Consider the following 8,001-nt stretch of genomic DNA (forward strand, 5'->3'; position numbering starts at 1 on the left):
CCCTCCCCCACGGTACAACCCCTGTTTTCACTGTATTTGATGTTGGTATAATTTGTGGAAGGGAAGGGAAAAAAACAAATTGTTTAAATAGGGATACAGGTGGACTCATTGCAACAATGAAATGTACAAGACGTTATGACGAAAAAGGAACTTTACAATTTTGGCTTGGGGTGCGTAGGTGCTGGGAAGGGATGGGAAGGGGAAACAAAGGAGGAGGCAACAACTCTTGATAAGAAATATAATCATTACATTGTCCATGTAATTGCAAACCCTCTGTACGGTATTTTCCCAATAAAAAGAGAAAATGTCATGTGTGTATGTGTGTGTGTGTGTGTGTGTGTGTGTGTGTGTGTGTTTGTATCACATTGTATATATTTATATATGTATATATGTATATGTATATGTATATCTATATATATAATATATATGTATATATATATATAACTATACCCATAGTTTCCCTTACTTGCTGTAATGAGTATATTAGTACATGATATCATATGATCATATAAGATGATGTTAAGTGAAATGAACCCCAAGAGAGGGACACAAATGGTTCCATGATATTCTTATCTCTATATAATCCCCCAGAGAAAATTGGAAGGGGAGCTATGGTTCAATTATTGAGCACCACCTTTTAGGGAAAAAGCTTAAGTGAGAAGGTAATGTATTGAATTTAAACCACAATATCAGCACTCAAAAAAGTTGATTTCTTTTTCTTGAGGTTTTTATTAAGTTGCTCAGAAAATAATCAACATTGAATTTATGTTTAGAATTACTATCAAAATCATGTTATATTTATTGATGTTATTCTTTATTTTCCTAAATTTTACTTACACATTAATATCCAGTAATGGAAAGAGATGATTAGTGTTTCACAAGTTTTTATGGCAGTTGAATATATGGATGAGAGATGCTTACAAGGAGTTTGGACTGAATACATATGTGCAAGCTCTTCAATAAATAAATGATAGTTGAAGAACCTGTGGCCATGTATGAAATAAAATAAAGAAATCAGCAAGGAAAGATAAGGTATGATTCTGGAAAGCACATAATTTTGGAAGATAAAAAAAACAAGGAATATATGAAACTTTTGTTAAGAACTTTGTAATCCACAGACACATTTTATTTCTTATTTCTACTATAAGGCATTTCAGTTAACTTTATTTTACAAAGTTAAACATGATTGGCATTTAATACTAACTGGCTTCTGTCTCAGGTGAGCAATTATTCTAGCCAGGTGCCAGGGGTTCATACCTATAATCCTAGATACTCCGAGGGCTAAGGTCTCTAGATCCTAGTTCAAAGCCAGGTTGGAGAGGAAAGTTGGTGAGACTTTTCTATTCAATTAAACATGAGAAAACTGGAAGTGGCATTGTGGCTCAAAGTGGCAGCACTAGCCTCAAGTAATAAATTTCAGATACAGAACCCAAGTTGTGAGTTTAAGTTCTCTGAAATTATTGTTAAAATACTTGTTCTTAGGATCTCATTAACTTGTCTAGAAGAATGTTTTAAACTTAGGGATGTTTTATTTCATATTGTCAGCATTGATTTTTAAGATGTGCAGAGAAAAATTAAAGTCAGAACTGGTTTGTATTGCGTTGTATTAGGCATTGCCTCTACACACAGAGATCAGCTGGAAAGCAGATGGCCAAATCCTGGCTGTTGGCAATGAAGATGGATATGTGTTTCTTTGAGCAAATAAACAAAATTTGTAACGACAGCCTTTATAATACCTTAATTGTAACAAAATTAATATTATTGCTATTATTATTTTTTGTCAGTTGTGGGGCTTGAATTCTGGGTCTGGGCGTTGTCCCTCAGCATTTCAGCTCAAGGCTAGCACTCTACTACTTGAGAAACAGTGCCACTTCACATTTTGTGAAGAACCTTTAGTTGGAGATAAGGGTCTCACAGACTTTCTTGCCCAGGCTGGCTTTGAATAGAGACCCTCAGTTCTCAGCCTCATTAGTAGCTAGGATTACAAGTTTGAGCCACTGGGGCCCGGCAGTAAAACTATTTTGAAAAGAAAAAACCCACGATTCTATACTTAAACAATTACAATCTGGCAAGTGTATTTGTAACGTTAGTTGTATCAAGTAACCATAGGCAGCAATCATTTTTAGATCTCACTATGTCCTGTCCAATGCCAGATAATATTTCATTAATTTGCTTTTTCCTAACAAAGTTCATTTTGAATTCTCAACAGCACAATTTTCTAGTGAGTAAAAAGAATTATTCAGCATATTTATTTCAACAAACAGCATTTTGCACCTTAAAAAAATTTTTTTTTCCAGTGCTGGGGTTTGAAATCAGGGCCTGGGCACTCTCCCTGAGTTTATTTTGTTCAAGGTTAGTACATTACCAATTGAACCACAGCACCACTTCCAGTTTTTCTGCTTACCTCATACTGAGGAATCAAATCAAGTGCTGCATGCATGCGAGGCCAGCACTCTACCAATAACCACATTCCCAGTCATTGGGTCCTGGTATATTTCCCCTTCTAGATTAATAGAAATATTCCAGGTTCCGAACTTGAAGCTGATCCCTGCCATCCAATAACATCACATTCTTGTGAATAGCACTAGCTGGCCTCATGAGCATAGCAGCCACCTGGAACTCAGCTATCTGATGGCCTTGGCCTCCAACAATGCAATCATTTCTGTGCACAGACTGAAAACTGTCATAGGTAAGTTTAATATATTCCATCCTATTCTCAGCGACTTACCATTCTCAGCTTTGTATGCTTTAAATTCTGTTAAACATTAATTACTATTTCCCACCACTCTCATACGTAACATATATGTCTTACTTTAAAATTTATTCAAATATGCAAAAATGTTAACGTAGTTGCTGTCCACTAGTGGTTCATGTTTTAAAACCTAGCTACGTTAGAAGTCAAAAACTGAGTATCTTGGTTTAAAGCAGCCCATGCAGAAAAATCTGAGATATTTCTCCAATTCAGAAACCAAAATCCAGAAGTGGAGATGTGGCTCAAGTGGTAGAGTGTCAGCTTTGAGCAAAAAGACTAACCAAGTATAATTGGTCTACTTCAGACTCACTTACTTACTCATGGAGCACATACACACACATACACACACACACACACACACACACACACACACACACACACACACACACACACACAATGTACATTCTCCTAGACTCCCCTTCTTGAGCAGTATTCAATGCCATTAACTTAATGCATGTTTTCCAAATTATTATGGTAGGGATTAATTTACATTTGTATTTATGATAATGCATTTTTTGTACTTTTTCTTTTTCATTTCTTTGGTACTTATGTGAGAGAACTGTTTTGTGAAGACTAAACAGAAATCAATGTGTCAGTAAATAGATAGTGACAGACTGAAAGATGCAGATAATACCACTTGAAATTTTATTTCTTCAAATTTAAACATATATGCATATGTATGTATTTAAAATTTCTGCCAAGATTTTATTTTGATTAACAATGATCTATTTGTTCCATTATATGAATTTAACATATTGTATGTTTCATAGCAGATTAATACTTATAGAATTTCTTTCCTTTGGAGACAAGGTTCCGCAGTGTAGACCAGGCTTTCTTCAATTCCTAATTCTCCTGTCAGGTTTCTGAGTAATGATTGGCATTACCATGTGGTAGCATAGTACCATGTCCAGCTATATTATTTACATTTTGTACAGTAGAATATTAATGTGAACAGCTTTAAGCCACATATCATCATGAGCATGAATGAATTTCTTGCAGAAAATGTTATAAATAGAGTTACTGAGTGAAGCCAATTATGGTAGACATGCCTGTAATCCCAGCACCCAGGAGGATTGTAAGCTTAAGAGAAGCCTGAGCTACAGAGTAAGTCCCTTTTAAAACAAAACAACAACTGTTGAGCTTGGAAGAGGGAAAGTATTGTTAAGTGGGGTGATAGGAACATACAAAATGTAGTGTGTGTGGGGGGGGGTTTGCTGGACCTAGGCTTGAACTCAGGACCTGGGCACTGTTCCTGAGGTTTATGCTCAAGTCTAGCACTCTACCACTTGGACCAAACTCCACCTCAAGCTTTTTTAGAAGTCATTGGAGATGAGTCTGATCCAGTTTCCTGTTCAGGCTTAGAACCTTGATCCTCTTTCTCAGCCTCTTTTTTAAGTAAGATTACAGGTATGAGTCTGTAGTAATTGTTGTATTACTGTTAAGTAATATAGTAAACATTATGCCAGTTTATACTCCTTCCAGCAGTGCTTGAGTGTTGCACACACACCTAAGATAAAACCCACTCCATGTTTGATGACATCCAGATCTCATAATCCCGTGAGATACATATTGTTATGCTCACTTTACCTATGAAGAATTTGAGCTCCAGAGAGTTAGGTTAAGTTTGAGTCCCCATCTAGTATACAGTGGAGCCTGTATTCAAGCTCAACTAGGTCTGTTTATTTCAGAAAACACGGAGTCATCATGTGTTCTAGTCAACATGTGTTCTAGCAAGTACTGCTCATTGCAAGTACAGTTCTATGCCTGACAAATTACCTTTCTCTCTCTTTAACTGTTTGCATCCCCTTTCATAAGCTAGGGAAAGCACAAGTGATGAGAAGAGCCATTTTTGAAGGGGAAATTGATAATGGGGTTTGAACTTGGTATCACATACCTATTAGTCAGGTCTTCCATTTGAGTTATGCCTCCAGCATTCTATTTCTGTTTTATTTTTTGTAGTATTATTACAAAGGTGAGTTACACAGAGGTTATAGTCATCTAAGTCAGTTCTGATTATATTTCTTTTTTAAAATGTCACCCCTTCCCTTGCTCTCTCAATTTCTCTCTCTCACTGGTTTGGTTTTATTAACCACCTCCTCCTCCTCCTCTTCCTCCTCCTCCTCCTCCTCCTCCTCCTCCTCCTTCTTCTTGAGATCTAGAGGGAATAGTTACATATGCGTGTCAATGACTACATTTCTTTTGTCTTTGTTTTTGTTTCAGTCAGTAATAAGACTTGGACCCAGAGCCTGAATACTGTCTCTGAGTTCTTTTGCTGAAGAATGGCATTCATATCGAGCCACAGTTCTACTTCCCTGAGTGCATTTCTTTTTGGACAATGTTAACTTTTCCCTTCATCTCTTCCAGTTTTCCCATCCTTCCCCACAAACAAATTGCATAGGTCATTTTCAGCATAGTACCAATTAAATATCACTGTTGCACATGTTCATCGTTTGTCTCTCCTTTTGAATGCCCCTTTAACTTCGCAAAGAGAGATAAATGAAGAAACATGACAAAAATGAAATAAAATAAAGAAAAATATCTTGTTTCTGTTTCCTGGTCACTGGTTATTTTTGAGATAAAATGTGTGTGTGTGTGTGTGTGTGTGTGTGTGTGTGTGTGTGTGTGTGTGTGTGTGTGTGTGTGTGTGTGTGTGTGTGTGTGTGTGTATGCATACTGGGGCTTGAACTCAGGGAGCTGACCTTTAGCTTTTTAACTCAAGGATAATTGTCTATGACTTGAACCAAACTTTCACTTCTTGATTTTGAATGGTTAATTGGAGATGAAAATTTCACAGATTTTTCCTACCTGTTCTAGCTATAATCCACTTCCTCAGATCTCAGCATTATAAATAGCTAGAGTTACAGATGTGAGCCACTGGTAATGCTTGGCCTACCTTTTTTTTGTTAAGTAGTTGAAATGTAAAAGACAGTTGCAACCATAGTAAAAAAAGAAATCCATTTAACTTTCCCAGCTTCATTAACTTTTAAAACTTTGTCACATTTGATATGTACAGAAAAACATTTTTTGTAAATGCTCCTGCAATTTGGTTTTCATCTGGGTTTTTTCCTCATAATGAACTTGATTTTATAGCTTATTACCTACTAAATATTGATAAGAATATGTCCAGAGGGCATTAATGACCTTTTGCTGGCTTTCATAAGGAAAAGGTGCAAGCTAACACTTGTGATATATTTGTGTGTAGGACCTCAATGATATATCCACATTGTTAGCCAGAAGACAGTAGTGCCTGTTATAAATCATCTAGATCTGGCAAAACCTTGACACAGGCCTTGTTACCACCTCCTGTAGGTCCTCTTAGAGTGCAATCCTGCCTCTCCAGTGACCATGACAGAGCCCTGCTGGAGGTTCTCAGGACACAGCCAAGGGCACCAGTCAGGCTTGGCACCTACTGCTTCCTATGATGGAACTACACAGGAAATGTGAGGTCCTTAAGCTGTCATCAGACAGTTCTTCCTTGAATATTCGATCATAAGAATTAAGGAGACATCAAACTCTCTCTTCCTTGTGCCAGTTGTGGACCTGTATTTCTTCTTCTGCTGTCATCTTCTGTGGAAAAAAATGATCTTAGCTCTATAAGCCATTTTGCTTATTCTAGGTCCTTAGGGTAAGTCTGGATTTTATACTTAGACAAAAGGAAATATAGTGATAAAAATAGCAAACTTAACATTTTTTCTAGTCTATTTATTACCCAAATATATTTTCAAATCCTACCAATAATTCTTATTAGTAAGAGTCACTTAATTAGTAGTCACTTTTTCAAACTCCTAAGTTCCTCAGTGAGCTGTGTGAGAGAAACCACAGCAGGTTTCAGGGGTCCTCCAGACTAACTTCTTGCCCAGGGAGGAGTGCCTCCAAATTAAACAAAGAATAATTCTTTATTATTTTTTTTTGTCGGTCATGGGGCTTGAACTCTGGGCTTGGGCGCTGTCCCTCAGCTCTTCAGCTCAAGGCAAGCGCTCTACCACTTGAGCTACAGCGCCACTTCTGGTTTTCTAGTGGTTTTATTGGAGATAGGAGTCTCACGGTCTTTCCTGCCCGGGCTGGCTTTGAACCGCGATTCTCAGATCTCAGCCTCCTGAGTAGCTAGGATTACAGGCGTGAGCCACCGGCGCCCGGCACAAAGAATAATTCTTATATCTCAGATTACATGTCCTAGCTATATATACCAAAGAAAGCTAGTAACAAGAGATTGGTCTAACTTGGGAACAATGAAGATCAGAAACACGAATTCTATGTTTACAGAAATGAAAAGAAATTTTCCTTTATTCATATAATACAATAAAAAGCTCTACTTTTCTCATTATCACTTAATTGTGGTTGTATGTACTCAGTACTAGCTTCTTGAAAGTCCTAAAAAACTCTTTGACACAAACTCAGAAGTTCCATTGGTATCAGCTTGAGATTTCATGAAAAAATTTTACTTTTTATATTTTAAAAATATATTTTATTATAAAGATGCTGTACATAGGGGTTACATTTACATGAGTAAGTTACATTTCTCATTGAACATTGTTACCCATTCAGTGGTTTTCTCCCTCTGTCCCTTCCCTCCACTCCTTCCCACCCCCATTACATTGTAAAGTTAATTTCTGCCATAATGTCCTGCGAGTATCATGGTTGCAATGGATCACCTTTTGTACTTCTTTCAGCATTTTGTTATTTCCCTTACCTTCCCCCAATCAGATAAATGCATATACAGGATGCAGGGTGCCAGAATCAAAGACTGGAATTGCCATGGATAAAACCAATAGGAAAAGAAAAATGACATAAAGTAAGAAGAAAGAACTAGCTGCAGTACATTGGCTACATCAAGCTTGACAACTAAACAAAAGAAGACCTGTTGTTTCTATGTCTTGGTGTTCATTTCAGTTAGCATCATTTTCTCTGGTCATATATATTCATAACTCCTGAGCTATTATGATCCACTTTCAGGAGTAACAGGCTAATGTTAATCATTGCAAATGAGGGAAATCATAGAGCTCTTGTTTCTTTGGGCTTGGCTTGATTAACATAGTATGATTTTTTTTCCATCTTTTCATTTTTTTACAAAAGGGACGATGTCATTCTTTCTGATAGAATCATAAAATTCCATTGAGTAAATACACCACATTTCCTTGATCCATTCATCTGTTGAGGGGCAAATGGGTTGTCTCTATATCTTAGCTATGTGTAACAATGCTGTAATGAACATAGTTTTGATGGTAGCTTATTATACCCTAGTTTGAGAT

This window comes from Dipodomys merriami, unplaced genomic scaffold (genome assembly GCF_024711535.1).
Source record: "Dipodomys merriami isolate MVZ:Mamm:240054 unplaced genomic scaffold, mDipMer1.0.p SCAF_190, whole genome shotgun sequence".
NCBI lineage: Eukaryota > Metazoa > Chordata > Mammalia > Rodentia > Heteromyidae > Dipodomys > Dipodomys merriami.